The sequence below is a fragment of the Chenopodium album genome, chromosome 8 (genome assembly GCF_948465745.1).
Source record: "Chenopodium album chromosome 8, dcCheAlbu1.1, whole genome shotgun sequence".
NCBI lineage: Eukaryota > Viridiplantae > Streptophyta > Magnoliopsida > Caryophyllales > Amaranthaceae > Chenopodium > Chenopodium album.
Genome location: NC_137841.1, coordinates 39,530,934 through 39,546,472, shown reverse-complemented (window position 1 = coordinate 39,546,472; position 15,539 = coordinate 39,530,934). Strand labels below are relative to the sequence as shown.

Here is a 15,539-nt window from a genome sequence, read left to right as displayed (position 1 = left end):
AAGTTATGGCCAAAATATTAAAGCGAGCCCAAACCGAACCTAAGCCCACCTTACCTACGACCCAATGATCATGAGGAGGGTCCAAATGATTTAATACCATTCCTAAACCAATTAGGATTAATTGGAAGCTTCTATAAGTTTATAAACTATCTTAATTATCCTTTTTGAAAAGATAAGATTAAAGAGTTCGAAATTGAATTAAACTCCTCTTTTTTAAAGTCCTATTTTATCCGAATTGAAAGACATTCAAAGATAGACAGATATTATTTTCGTGCCTCATAGTTTTTATCAAAATTTTATATGGTTGGATAGCCCTTGTAATTATCTTTCCAATGATATATTATAATATCAATTCCGAGCTATAACGAAAAAGATATGAATAAAATGTCAAACTCTATCCAAAACTGACACCGTTTCACTATTTCGGCTATATCTTTTGTTCTACAAAATATTTTAATCTGATTCTAATTGGGTTAGAAAGTAGACTTCAATAGCTTTCCAACTATATCTTATTCATCTTATTCCAATTTCTGGATCTAAAGATATGATAAAAACAAAAACAAAAAAAACTGTTGTCTATCGCAAGTGTTTTATCCGATTCGAATTCTTATCTTTTCTTGATTCTTCGACCTTCTTTTTTCTCTATAAATAGAGGTCATATCTCCCCCTTTTCAATCATCAACAAGCTTAATCACAAAATCATTCTCTTCTCCCTCTTTAGCCTAAATACTAGCCTCCCTATTCTTCAATAATACTTCCCCTAAGCACTCCAAGGAGTCCATACAATACCCGAAGTTCTATACTTAAACCAAGGCGTGAAAGGTATAATTGACTGAGGGTTTGGACCAAATAAAATCAAATCTTTATTTAATTTAATTTTCATTTACTTTATATTTTTTTTTATTGAAGTTACTAACAGTTTATTCATGATGTAGCAATTTAAAGGAACGTGCTGAATGTGAGTAATTAATTAAATTAATTACTCTTATTTTATTTTATATTGCTAGTATCATTATTAGGGTTATTATTATTCACTACCACAAAAACTAGAATAAGAAACGCAAGATATAGAACGGTTAACTTAGATAGGCGATCTCCAGGATCATATAGAACGCCTATCTAATTAAACCGTTCTATTTGAGTTATTTATTATTTTTATTAAATTATAAAATTATTTTATAGAACGCATTTTATAGTTAATCGTTTTATTTGGTACATCCAAAATTTACACTTACAATATAGATCGCCCCTTTTCGTCAACCGTTCTATATGTTTAACATTATTTTTTTAAAAAAAAAATTAAGAAAATTCAAACATGTTAAAAGGCCCAAAATTCTAACCCTAACTCCTCTTAACTCCTAAAATAGTCGTCAATCCCATCATTCTCCATCTCTCCTTCATAACTTCATTCCCATCTTCATTTTCGATCCTCTGCTTTCACTTCTTCCCTTCTTTGAAATCCTAACTCCTTTCTCTTCTACCTTCATCCCTCAATGCCCTAAAAACTCCGAGTTGCATTACCTCCTTTCTGTCTTCTTCTTCCTCTATTTACAATTGTCCTATCTTTGCATCGCCGTTGATGTTACGAAGAATCTAGAGATACAATGAGCCTTGTTTTCCAATCCCAACTCCAATGCAGTGCGGTGAGAGAAAGATCGAACCATTTAATCTATGTTTTTCTCTTTTAATGGTTGCAAGCTGTTGCGAGTTGAATGGTATTTAACTTTATCAAGGTAGCTTGTTTAATTCTCAATTATTAAATATAGATCTACAACTTTTATCAATTGATTTTTATGTTATGATTTGGATTAAATTCTGATTTTTCATCTTTGATTTGTGGGTATTTGGTGCGGCTTCACTATTTGCATGCACTATTGGTGGCGACGCTTTGGTGGTTAAGGTTGGTGGAAGTGCAGGCTGCGGTGGTTGAGCTTGGTGGAAGCGCTGGTTGCGGTGGTTGAGATTGGTAGAAGCGTTGGCTGTAATGGTTGAGGTTGGAGGAAGCACGATAGACTACGTACGGTTGAATTGGTCAATTGGATTTTTTTTAATTGGATTACTATTACCACATTGATAATTTTTAAGTTATTAGTTAGAGAATTATTGTATCAAAATGTACTTCAGATGTAATTTTTTTTTTTTTTTTTGGAAGCATGAGATGTAATTAATTAAATTTAAAGGATAATAAAGTTTGTTTGAATTTGACATTTGATTTTGACTTTTACAATTTCAATTTCAATTTTATTTATTAATTGACGATATAGATTAGTATATAGGAACATCCATGACGCAAAATTATTTTTTTTTTTAAAAAAATTGACAAAGAGAACGGTTATCTTTGGTAACCGTTCTCTTTTATTCATTTTTTATAAGCATATGAAATAGGAAAGAGAACGGTTATCTCTAGCATATAGAACGCATCTTGCAGCCGTTCTCTTTTCCCTTGCATATAGAACGTCTCCTATACTCGTTCTCTAAACCTTACACATCGCTTAGCAGAAGAACGCCTCTGAGGCGTTTTATAAGGCCTATTTCAACAGTTCTCTATTCCATTTTTTGTACTAGTGATTATTTGATTTGACTAACAAATTATTGTTGAATTGCTTACAATATTAATGTTTATTCTATTATTTTTATGATCACCATATTGCATGTTTAAAGGGAATATGTAATTGAAAATCACGCCTAATAAGATAATTTGGACAACCGGTTTAAGATCCTTTTTAATCTTGTTGTTAAATCAAGTGATCACAATATTTTAGAATAATGTGTTGCATTAATATTCAACCAATTTAGCCTAATAATAGTTGGAGCAAATTGAATATTTTGTTTGTATTCCTTTGAGATCGCAGGAATCACTTTTCACAATAAGAATCGAGTAGAGGCCAATACGGGCGAATGTGACTCCATGACTCACTTCGTACCATCATCCCCGATCCTCCTTTCGTGGTTCCGAACCATATGGAGTTAGTAATCTCATGGATTATGAATGGGGTGTAACCTTCACGGGTCAATCGTTGTTGCCTTCGTTGTCCCTTTATCGTGGTTGCCTTTTATGGTCCGTGAACGGTTTACAAGTTCCTTAAAAACTTGTTGGCGGCTCCCTACTTTATTTGTCCCTAATCGTATTATGTCAAATCCCACTTCCTATGAGTGCCAAGCATATTCACAACATGCTTTTTACGTAGGCGTCGTTCGAAGTGCGCCTACATTATGATAATATCTAAATATGGATGACTATTATCCCATGTACAATCTAGAATACTCTAGAGTTGGGTATTTGGTCTTATCCGTTGATGGAACCCTATGTAATGTACATTATATATATCCCGTACTAGATGGAATATAAGATACAACGTAACAATCTTCCCTCATCTCTCTATATTTTTCTCTTCCATATTTAATACGTTATCAGCACCATTTCTAGTCAACTGAGTAGGATTACCAAACATTTATCTAGAATCCCATATTATTATTATCATGTAAGTATGATCGCAGCCCATAACAATTATAATTTAACATTTATATACTTTTGCATGCTTATTTATTGGAATATCAACATATATAAAGAATACAGAGCATGATATATAATTTAAGGTTCCATCCTTATTTTTCTCCATGCTAACGTTCTCGATCATCTTCTATTTCGTTCTTATTTATGCATGATTTGTATCAGGTTTATTTATGCATGATTATAACGTTTAGTACATATTTTGGATACTATTTATATATACTTATATTTTAATATTATTTTGTATAGTGAAAAATGTCGAACCTTGCCAAGCTCGAATTTGTGGCCCTTGATATTACCGGAAAGAATTATTTATCATGGGTGTTAGATGCTGAAATACATGTAGATGCTAAAGGGCTTGGTGAATTAATAAAAGAGGCTAATAAGGCAACACCTCAAGATAAGGCTAAAGCCATGATTTTTCTTCGCCATCACCTCCATGAAGGGCTCAAAAATGAATATTTAACTGTGAAAGCCCACAAATCCTTTTGAGTAATCTAAAGGAAAGGTATGACCACCAAAAAAAGTGATACTCCCTAGAGTTCGTTATGAATGGTTAAATTTTAGATTGCAAGATTTTAAATCTGTTTGTGAATATAACTCAGCTATGTTTAAAATAACTTCTCAATTGAAATTATGTGGAGAAAATATTACTGATACAGAAATGCTTGAAAAGACATACTCCACTTTCCATGCTAATAATATTGTCCTGCAGACACAATATAGAGAAAAAGTTTTTAAAAAATATTATGAATTAATATCTTGTCTTCTTGTGGCTGAGCAAACTAACGAGCTATTAATGAAAAATCATGAATCACGTCCTACTGGCTCTACTCCATTCCCTGAAGCGAATGTGACAACCCATAATGGGAAAGAAACTAAAAACAGAGACCATTCCATCAGTAGTGGTTGAGGTAGAGGTCGTGGTCGTGGCCAATGGCGCGGTCGGGGTCGTAGACGTGGATATGGTAGAGGTTGTGGAGGTCATTTCACAAACTCACATTCCCACCAGAAGTGGGAACGTAGGGATAAAAAAGAGAAAAGTGATACCAATATTTGTTACCGTTGTGGAGGAAAAGGTCATTGGTCTCGGGTTTGTAGAACTCCAAAGCATCTTATTGAACTTTACCAAGAATCATTGAAGAAAAGAAAGAAAGTTGAGGCAAACCTTGTTCTTGAAGATGGTGAAGGTGATTTTGATTTTGGCAATGCAAATCATTTCGATGTTGCTAATTTTCTTACTTCCCCGGAAGGGAATAGTTTTGATTTTGGCAATACAACTCATTTAGAAGTTGTTGATTTCTTCACTACCCCAGAAGGGAATAATTAATATTATATTATTTTGTGTCAGTTTTAAGTATTAGACTTATATTTGCTTATTCTAGTGATTTACTTAAGTTTATTTCTTTCGTTGTAATAAGGACTTTTGCTTTATAAATTTAAGAATTATTTGAGTGTTTTTATTGATTTATGTATTTTATCATCTTTATTTTTATGCTTAATATTTTGACATGTATTTTATTTCATGAAGAACATGGATATAACTCAAGTTCAATTTGCTATGAATGGTGAAGAATTATGTCTTACTGATAGTTCAACTACTCATACAATACTTAAAAATAAAAAATATTTCTCGCTCTCATTTGATGATGAAAAGAACTAATGTGAGTACCATATCGGGTAGTACAAATATCATTGAGGGCTCCAGAAGAGCCACTATAAAGTTGCCTTGGGGAACTGAAATCAAAATAATTGATGCTTTATACTCCCCATTGTCTCAAAGAAGTTTATTAAGTTTTAAGGATATTCGCAACAATGGTTATCATATTGAGACAATTAATGAAGAAAATAATGAATTCCTTGAAATCACAAATATAACTCAAGGCTCAAAACATGTTTTGGAGAAACTACCTACATTCTCTAGTGGTTTGTACTACACAAAAATCAATGCTATTGAAGCTCATGCTATAGTAAACCAGAAGTTTACTGATAATTTTGTTGTTTGGCATGACCGGTTAGGCCATCCCGGTTCAATAATGATGCGAAAAATAATTACGAATTCATGTGGACATTCTTTGAAGAGCCAGCAGATTCTTCATAATAAGTTTTCATGTGCTGCTTGCTCAGAAGGCAAGTTGATTATTCGTCCATCACCAGCTAAAATTAATTTTGAATCAATTAGTTTTCTGGAACGTATACAAGGAGATATTTGTGGGCCCATACATCCCCCATGTGGACCATTTAGATATTTTATGGTTTTAATTGATGCATCAACTAGATGGTCACATGTGTCTTTGGTATTAACTCGTAACATGGCGTTTGCGAGATTACTTTCCCAATTGATTAAGTTACGGGCACATTTTCCAGATACTCCCATTAAGACTATTCAGCTTGACAATGCTGGTGAATTTACATCTCAAGCTTTTAATGATTATTGCATGTCCATTGGGATAAATGTTGAACATCCTGTATCACATGTTCATACACAAAACGGTCTAGCAGAGTCATTAATAAAACGTATTCAGTTAATTGCTAGACCATTGCTTATGAAGTCCAATCTCCCAATTTCTGCTTGGGGACATGCTATATTACATGCAGCAGCACTAATTCGCATTAGGCCAACAAGTTATCACAAGTTCTCCCCATTACAATTGGTTTATGGTCAGGAACCAAATATTTCCCATCTAAGAATTTTTGGATGTGCGGTAAAGTTGTATCCCCTAATCAAAAATAATTACCTAAATCACTAACTAAGGTAGATAGGGAAGTAGGGTCGATCTCCACAGGGAAACAAGTCTTTTTATTCCTAATTAATTATTATAATCTAAATTATTTAAGTAACCAATATTTATGTTTGAGTATGAAACTAAACTACAAAGAATAGGAATAGGGAGAAAACAATATATAAAAGGATCTAGGGCATAGGTTCACCAATAAATAATACTCCAGGGTAATCAATCATTGACATGGCATAAATAACATGATTAACAGGCTCTCGCAATTTATTAATCAACATAGATCTAACAGGCTCTCGCAATTTACTAGATCTAAGTTCTTATTGAAAATAGCCTTTAATATCAAATTAACATCTGCTCGATTCATCAATTTAATATTGCTATACTTTTACAAGCCGCAATTGTAAAACATTAAAACAATCCAATAAGAAATTATCATGCAATACCAACAATCAATAATAGTCAATCATCAATGCATCAATTAACCAGATTGTAAAGGGCTCTCGCTACGTATTACAATCACACAATTAATTTACCGATATTAAATCTCATCTCTCGAATCTTGACTTAACCATTTATAAATTAACTTGCCTATTGAAACTAGACCTAAACATTAATTCTCATCTCTCGATTCTTGAATCAATATTATCAAACTCATGCATAAAAGATAGGCCTAATCTAGTCATAGAGCATTAAATCAATCAATAGGAAATTAATCTAGCATTGATAATCAACAACAATAATTTACCCCTTCATATTATTTATTAGATTCCCATAAACCCTAGAAATTAAACTACTCACACATATTAAAAACTAAACTAATCAAAGTAATAAAATAAATCATGATGAAAGGAATAAAATAAATAACTAAGATTAAGGGAAGAGAAATCGTTACCAAAATAAATCTGGAATTAATGAAAGAATTAAGAACAAAAGTTTAGAGAGAGATTAAGAGAGAGAAAACTAAGTAGAGAGAGAAAGTCTAAGAGAGAAGATAAGTGAAGACGTGGAGAGAGAGATCCTCATAATCGTCCTCAAAACGTACTTAAAAACAAAACTAAAACAAACTCCTAATTAGAAACTAATTGCTCGACAAAAGAGCCCTTCCAGAAACACGCGCCCGATCGGGCTAGAGGCCGCCCGATCGGGCGCGCCTTTTTGCTAGCACACTCTTCTCAGCAGCACCGCCCGATCGTGCTAACCCTCGCACGATCGGGCGCACCTTGGGCCACTCGTCCTTGGCTTGCTGCGCTTCTTGCCCGATCGGGCCCTTGTGGCTCCTCGAGGCTTTGGACTTCCGATTGGGCTCGACTCCTCGGCCCAATCCGGATCTCCTCTTCGGGTCTTGAATACTCGGTCCAAACCTCGGTATTCCAAATACCGAGCCCTTAATCACCGGCTCAATGGCTCTAGCCGGCCTTGGGCTTCAACGACGGTCGTGCTCCTCCAATGCTCGTAGTTGCTTCATAAAAATCCCGGGAAAATGCTCCAAAGGTGCAATTCCCTGCAAAAACTCAACCAAAACTACGAAAACACTAGAAAACACATATTAGTAATAAAAGTGGCTCTAAAGAGCCAAAAACACTACTAATTATGACCAAGGGACGGGGGTAAAATACTATATAAAATGGACACATCAAACTCCCCCAAGCCAAACCTTTGCTTGTCCCTAAGCAAAGAGCTCATCAATGAACATATAAAACATACTTCACCCCAATAATCAAATCAAGAACCAACGATTCAAGGTAAAATTAATGAACATGCTTCAACATCAATCAATCTTATTCATCTAATCACCCTTCCTCCCCAACAATTGTCAAGTAGAGCAAACCACAAGAGCATATAGAATTCAAGACTAGTGCTCACACACTCGACTCTCATTTATGTGGCGAGTAAAGAATGTACTCGATCTCTCTCCAACCAACCCCTTAAATGTGAACAATGCCCTCCCAACTCACACTCTCGTGTGTATAAAAACATTGAACGCTCATCCTACTAGTCGACTCGAAATATGCCAAGTCATAACTTGCATTGATAAACAACACTTTCACATTTACATAACTTCTATGCACAAGGTCGGAAGGTCTTTTAAGCTTGTAATGTAAGGCTAGGGTAAAGGTAGGATAAATTTGGGATCATGTGAGAGAAAGCTATGCTAAAAGGGAGCCAAATCCTAATAAACCCATGATAAAAAATAATGATCATACACATCTCCAACATAACCAACTCCAAACAACAATCCACCAAATATACTCCAAACGATATAAACAATCCCAACACTTACAATTTCACTCATAAGATATGATAATATGGAACTTTGAGTGAAAAACAAACTTTGAACTCATTCTTTTTTTTCTTTTGATTAACCTTCAAACATTTTTCTTTTGCTCTTTTTTTTTTCTTTTCAACTCATATTGGAAATTTCAACTTTGAAACACAACATCAATATTTTCCAATCAAAAATCAAAGAACAATAACTCTTCTTTTATTCCCACATTGTGCAAACAATATGCACACCACAACTCCCTCACCTCACCAACTAATAGCTCCCCCAAGCCAAGCTTGGGACTAGTAACCAATGGGGCTCAAGTAGGCTTGTAATGTGGCTAAATAAACAATAAAAGGGCACAAGCAACAACATGGGTAACAAGAAGGGAACAAATGTATCTAAATACTCCAAAGGCTACCTAAAAGAATGAGCGCCTTCGTCCTCCTCATGTGCATAATAATAAGTCATGAAACACTACTCATAGTTGCAAATCGATACTCAAATTCATTTACATACCAGGAATTATGGAACTATCACACATTCCTAACCAAATCAACTAGTCAAGCACTATATTCACAAGTAGTTGGGCAAAATTGACGCATGTTTAGGAATCCAAACAATTAGACGTCAAATCATGATCAACAAATCCACAATATTCATCATCGAATACCTAGAATCAAAACAATTTTTCTCAAGTATGGGGCGCAGGGAAGCATGATTTACAATTCATTGGAACGTATTTTTGAATTTTTTTTTTATTTTTTCAATTTTTTGTATTTTTCATATAAGGAAAGCAATAAAACTAAATTAGAAAGAAAATAAAAACTACACTAGAAAGCAAGTAAATAGAGAGAAAGGAAAGAGAGTTACCAAGCGAAAGATTACCCCCCCCAAGCCAAATCAAGCAATGCCCTCATTGACTTGGGAGTGTAACCTACTCCTCATCCTCATCCATCCTTGAATAGCCGCCACCACCATGGCTAGAACCGGCCCCTCCATGGCTCGAACCACCACCTCCATGACCCGAACCACCTGCAAAATAGTTAAGGTCTACATTCCCCCTAAGCCCACCAAAAGGAGCATCAGTCCCATATCCATGGACCGATGAATAGTCCACATAGGTACCGTAGGCACTAGGGTTCGTATATCCACCATGCGGATATTGGAACCAATCAGGGACAAGTGAATCGGGGGGAATAGCCCCCCGACGTGCGTAGTCATCATACATGGGGTATAAGCCCCGCCCCAAGTTCCTCTCCACAACCCCAACCCTAGCATCTAGGGCTCCTACCCTAGTGTCCAAATTCCTAACCATACCCTCCATCCTCCCTTGCCCACTCTCTATCCGATCCAATTGGCTTCTAAAAGCCGAAAAGTAATATGGGGCGTTAGGGTCGATGTTGTAGTTGGTTGAGGAAGTGGGAATGTTATGTGTGTAGTGTTGGGGTGATGGTTGGTGGAAATGTTGTGGTGGTGAGGGAGGTGCTTGGTGGTGTGCTTGGGCCTCCCCTTGGTCTCCTAATTCAAAGGTATAAGAGGGAAGACCCTTCCCAAATTTGGTCAAGGCCGGGTTAGGCAAGGTGAAAGCGTTGTCTTTTCTACCCGACTCCCTATGAATCACCCACCAAGTCTCACCCCCTATCACATTTATCCAATTAAGGCCTCCTAAGTAGGGTGCGTCCATTAAGGTTGGTCCGGCTACCTTACCATCATCGCTAGGGGTCCAACTAAGGTATTTGACCGCAATGTGGGTTACTAACCCACCAAAGTAAATTGGGACCTAGACCTACCCGATTCGGCCGCATTGGCCACCCTCTGAAAGTGTTGGGCCATCCTATGAACTATGTTAAGCTTGTCACTCTTAGAAAATCATGTATGATCCTAATAGTTCTAGTTCATCTCTCCTCACATTAGCCGGTCCATGCCTCTCAAAGATGGTAAGGCCAACAAACCGTTGCCAAAGTTTTGGCACGGGATGTTGAATCCAAGTGCCCTTGGCATGTTGGAGGTTCAAGTTAGGATTCCCCGTTAGAGCACGGTAGACAAAAGTAATGTTGTCTTGGGGTGGTTCAATTGGTCTATCGGCTTTCAATTCAAACAATTTTCCAAAATCTTTCAAGGACAATCTAATATCATTATTAAACAATCGAAATTGAACATGAGAGATTAAAGCATTTGATTTTATGACATTAAAACTAGAAATGAATTCTAAAGTCAAATAATCATAAGTATCATAGTGTAAATTGAACAAACCACTCATGCCAATTCCTTTGAACAGTTTTTCAACATGTTTATCAATTCCTAGTCTAGAAAGCGTAGATGATGAATAAAACGGGTAGGAATTACCTGCCGTGAGATGAGGTTGAGCATCCTTTGCCTTTGCTCTTGGGTGGTGATGACCACCCTCTCCCACCCCGGAATTTGCAACTCCGGGTCAATGCTGGGTGCTTGTTGCCTCGATCCTTCACCCCTTACAGTTCTAGATCTCTTGAAAGCCAATTTATGTGAAAGTAGTAGGAATTGAAGCTTTCTCTCTCTTAGGGTTTGAGAAGAAATTGAGAGAAAGTGTTGAATATTTAGTGTAGATTGTGGAGGAAGATGAGAGGAGTTGGAAAATGTAAGAATTTTTAAGTTTGGATGGAAGAATTGGAAGAGATCTTGGATTGAAGTGTGAGTTGAAGGTTTGAAAATGGAGGTTTTAGAGAGAGAAAGTGAGATGAAGAAGATGAAATAAGGAGAAAGTGAGGAAGGGAAGAAGGGAAGAGAAAATAAAAGTGGGTCGTCCCGATGGCGCGCCCGATCGGGCTAGCCTTGCCCGATCGGTCGAAAGGGGTGAATTTCAGAATGTATGGTGCGCGCCCGATCGGGCGAGCTTCGCCCGATATTTCTTTCCTTCTCACTCGATTCCCGCCCGATCGGGCGACCTTGCCCGATCGGGCGAAAAGTGAACTTGTTTCCAGGTCTCCTCTCGCGCCCGATCGGGCATATTCGCACGTTCGGGCGAATTTTTGTCCGATTTCTGCCTCACTTGCGCGCCCGATCGGGCGAGCCTCGCCCGATCGGGCCCGTACCAAGCCTTGGAGTTTCTCCGATTTCTTTTCTTCTTCAATTTTTTCTAAGTCGTTTTACCTGTCAAATTCATACCTGTATAACAACACTAAAAATAGTAAAATATCACTCTCCTCACCTCTCTAAAATAAAAATAAAATAAGAGAAAAGGAAAACTAATCTAGAAAGCATAAAATACGGGTTGCCTCCCGCAAAGCGCTGGTTTATATAGGTCCCGCACGACCTTCTTACCAAGTATAATTCCTAGGACCCTTTACCTAACGCTTGATCGGGTGGTTTCTCACCCGGTCTGGCGATGTTTAGGCTGCGATGCGGCTTCCTGATATAACCTGTGGGACGCCAAGTCGCCTTATCTAGTGGATCCTCCTTGACTTGGAAAGGGGGATTTTCAATGCTACGCACTAAAAACCCTTCTTCGATCGAATGTTGCTTCAAATTATCATTGCGTTCAACACTTGCAACTCGATCTGGCGGAACTCTTACCGTAGGCTCGATTCGCACAACTTGCTCGATCGGTTCCACTTGTTCAACCTCAAAACCAAGACCAACAATGTAGAGTGCTCTTTCTATTGCATCGACTTCCTTCTGCCATGTGTCTATCTCATCTGAAAAGGATGCAACGCAAGATACCGCCTCCAAGGGATCTTTTTCAAGAGCTTGGGGCTTGTTAGAATAATTTACAACCACATTAACACTGAAACATTTCTCCTCAGTCATGGAGCTTTTGGGGGCGTTATTCAGATTAAAAACAACTTTATCGTCCCCTACTGATAGTGTTAACTTACCACTTCTACCATCTATGACTGCTCCTGCAGTGTTAAGGAATGGTCTACCCAAAATAATTGGGGTTTGCATATCCTCAGCCATATCAAGGACAACAAAATCTACAGGTATATAAAATTTACCTACTCTAACGGGGACATCCTCTAAAACACCTAGGGGGTATTTGAAAGAGCGGTCGGCCATTTGCAGAGTTATATTGGTGGCTTTTAATTTACCCATATTCAACTTAGAACACACAGATAATGGCATGACGCTAACACTAGCACCCAAATCACATAATGCATTATCAATCAAGAGATTACCAATATGACAAGGGATAGAAAAACTACCCGGATCTTTTAATTTAGGTGGAGACTTATTTTGAAGTACGGCACTACACTCTGCAGTGAAAGCTATTGTCTCTACCTCACTAATAGACCTTTTTCTCGTCAAAATTTCTTTCATGAATTTCGCATACGAGGGGATTTGTGTGATCAATTCAGTAAAGGGAACTGTTACCTTCAGATCTTTAACCACCTCCAGGAACTTACCAAACTGCTTGTCCAAGTTTGTCTTCAATTGACGATTGGGGAAAGGAAGTTTGATGATTGGCTTTGGAGCATTCTTATTCTTGTCTGGTATAGCCACCTTCTCTGGAGTTGTACCCTGCAATGTAGAATTAGATATGTTAGTATTATCTTTTAGCCCTGCAGGGCTATCAACTACATTGTTTGGTTTAATGGAATCAAGATTAGCATTATTTAATAAAATAGGTTCATCAACTCTGGGCATAGAGGGCCCTGCATAGTTTGAACCACTCCTTAGAGTAATTGCAAATGCTTGATCCGTAGGCTTAGTCGGCTGTGCCGGCAGGGCTCCCTGTTGGCGTGCTTGTAGAGTAGCGGAGAGTTGCGCAATTTGATTATCTACAATTTTATTATGCGCTAGAATTTGATCAATTGTCGCATCCCTGCTCTCCATGCGCTTTTGCATATTGACCAACATTGCTCTAATTTCCCCCAAAGAAGGGTCGGAAGATGAGGGGGGTTGTTTTGGTTGATTCTTCTGGCTAGCATTGGGATGATAGTATTTCTGCTGTTGTTGCTGTGGCACCTGTGGTTCTTGTGGTGGCGGATTTTGAACATTAGTGCTCCGGTAGGAAAGGTATGGATGATTCCGATACCCAGGATTGTAAGTGTTGGAGTATGGGTTATTCTGCCTATAAGCTTGGAAGGCATTAACTTGCTCCACGAAACTCCTGCAATCCTGCTCCCAATGACCTACAATACCACAATTTTCACAGAAAGCCTCATTAGAATTATTATTAATCGCAGAAACATTAGCTACATTAGCAGTGCTCAGATTATCTAATTTTTGACAAATAGAGGTCAATTGAGCTTGCAAAAAGGATACAGAGTCGACACTATGTTTCCCCTTGTTAGCAAATCCTCTGGGATTCCCATATTGGGAATTGTGTATCGCCATATCTTTAATAACCTGACCTGCATCATCAACATTAAGATTCATAAATCTCCCACTAGCTGCAGAGTCTAAAATTATTCTAGAAGAATTTCCAATGCCGTTATAAAAGGCTTGGATTAACTGCCATTGTGCTAAATTATGGTGAGGGCATTCTCTTTGTAAGTCCTTGAACCTCTCCCGAGCCTCATATAAAGACTCATCGGCTTCTTGGGCAAAGTTCTGAATCGCACTCCGTAGTACTGCTGTTCTCTCTGCAGGATAATACTTATTATAGAAATTCAAAACAAGAGTTTCCCAGTCAGTTATACCAAGTGTAGTTCTATTTAAGCCATTAAACCATAATTTAGCTTTTCCGGTTAAAGAGAAGGGAAAGAGAATCTCCCTGATTTGGTCTTGAGTGACCCCGGCTTGCCTGATGGTGTTGCAATATTGACAATAGTCGGCAATGTGAAGATTCGGGTCTTCACCCTTTGCTCCACTGAATTGCTTCCTCTCTATCATCGTTATAAATTGGGGCTTGATCTCAAATTGAACCCCATCAAGAGCCGGAGTAGGGGTGAGATGTGGAAAATTCGTAAGCTTTGGTTGTGAATAATCACTAAGCTTCTTTGGAGCCGTCATCTCTGATTCTGTGTCTGATGATACCTCTAAATCGCTAGAATCAGATGGAGGATCGCGGTGATTATTGTTATTATCACCAGAATCCGCCAGGATTTGCTTGTAGAAGTTTTTCTGTCTATGGATGGAACGTTCGATCTCAGGATCGAATGGGATGTAACCTGATCTGGAACACCTGGGCATAAACAAAAACTAGAAGCAGATATGAGATTTGTCTCAGAAAACTAACGCTCTCTGAGACAAAAGAGAAATAATCTAGACTACAAAAACAATCAGAAATAAAAATAAAACCGTTTCCCCGGCAACGGCGCCAAATTTTGACAGGGTAAAGTCGTATCCCCTAATCAAAAATAATTACCTAAATCACCAACTAAGGTAGATAGGGAAGTAGGGTCGATCTCCACAGGGAAACAAGTCTTTTTATTCCTAATTAATTATTATAATCTAAATTATTTAAGTAACCAATATTTATGTTTGAGTATGAAACTAAACTACAAAGAATAGGAATAGGGAGAAAACAATATATAAAAGGATCTAGGGCATAGGTTCACCAATAAATAATACTCCAGGGTAATCAATCATTGACATGGCATAAATAACATGATTAACAGGCTCTCGCAAGTTATTAATCAACATAGATCTAACAGGCTCTCGCAATTTACTAGATCTAAGTTCTTATTGAAAATAGCCTTTAATATCAAATTAACATCTGCTCGATTCATCAATTTAATATTGCTATACTTTTACAAGCCGCAATTTTAAAACATTAAAACAATCCAATAAGAAATTATCATGCAATACCAACAATCAATAATAGTCAATCATCAATGCATCAATTAACCAGATTGTAAAGGGCTCTCGCTACGTATTACAATCACACAATTAATTTACCGGTATTAAATCTCATCTCTCGAATCTTGACTTAACCATTTATAAATTAACTTGCCTATTGAAACTAGACCTAAACATTAATTCTCATCTCTCGATTCTTGAATCAATATTGTCAAACTCATGCATAAAAGATAGGCCTAATCTAGTCACAGAGCATTAAATCAATCAATAGGAAATTAATCTAGCATTGATAATCAACAAC

At 37.3% G+C, this 15,539-nt stretch overlaps 1 long non-coding RNA gene and 1 other non-coding gene across 2 annotated transcripts; both read left to right on the top strand.

Moving 5' to 3' along the window:
* The first annotated feature begins 1,398 nt into the window (after positions 1–1,398).
* Positions 1,399–2,210, top strand: LOC145556043 (uncharacterized). Its single transcript, XR_014091695.1, has 2 exons — positions 1,399–1,733; positions 1,901–2,210. It is a non-coding gene; the product is annotated as an uncharacterized LOC145556043 (long non-coding RNA).
* An 11,751-nt stretch (positions 2,211–13,961) lies between these two features.
* On the top strand, positions 13,962–14,068 carry LOC145557039 (small nucleolar RNA R71). The gene has a single exon (XR_014092120.1). It is a non-coding gene; the product is annotated as a small nucleolar RNA R71 (small nucleolar RNA).
* The last annotated feature ends 1,471 nt before the right edge of the window (positions 14,069–15,539 follow it).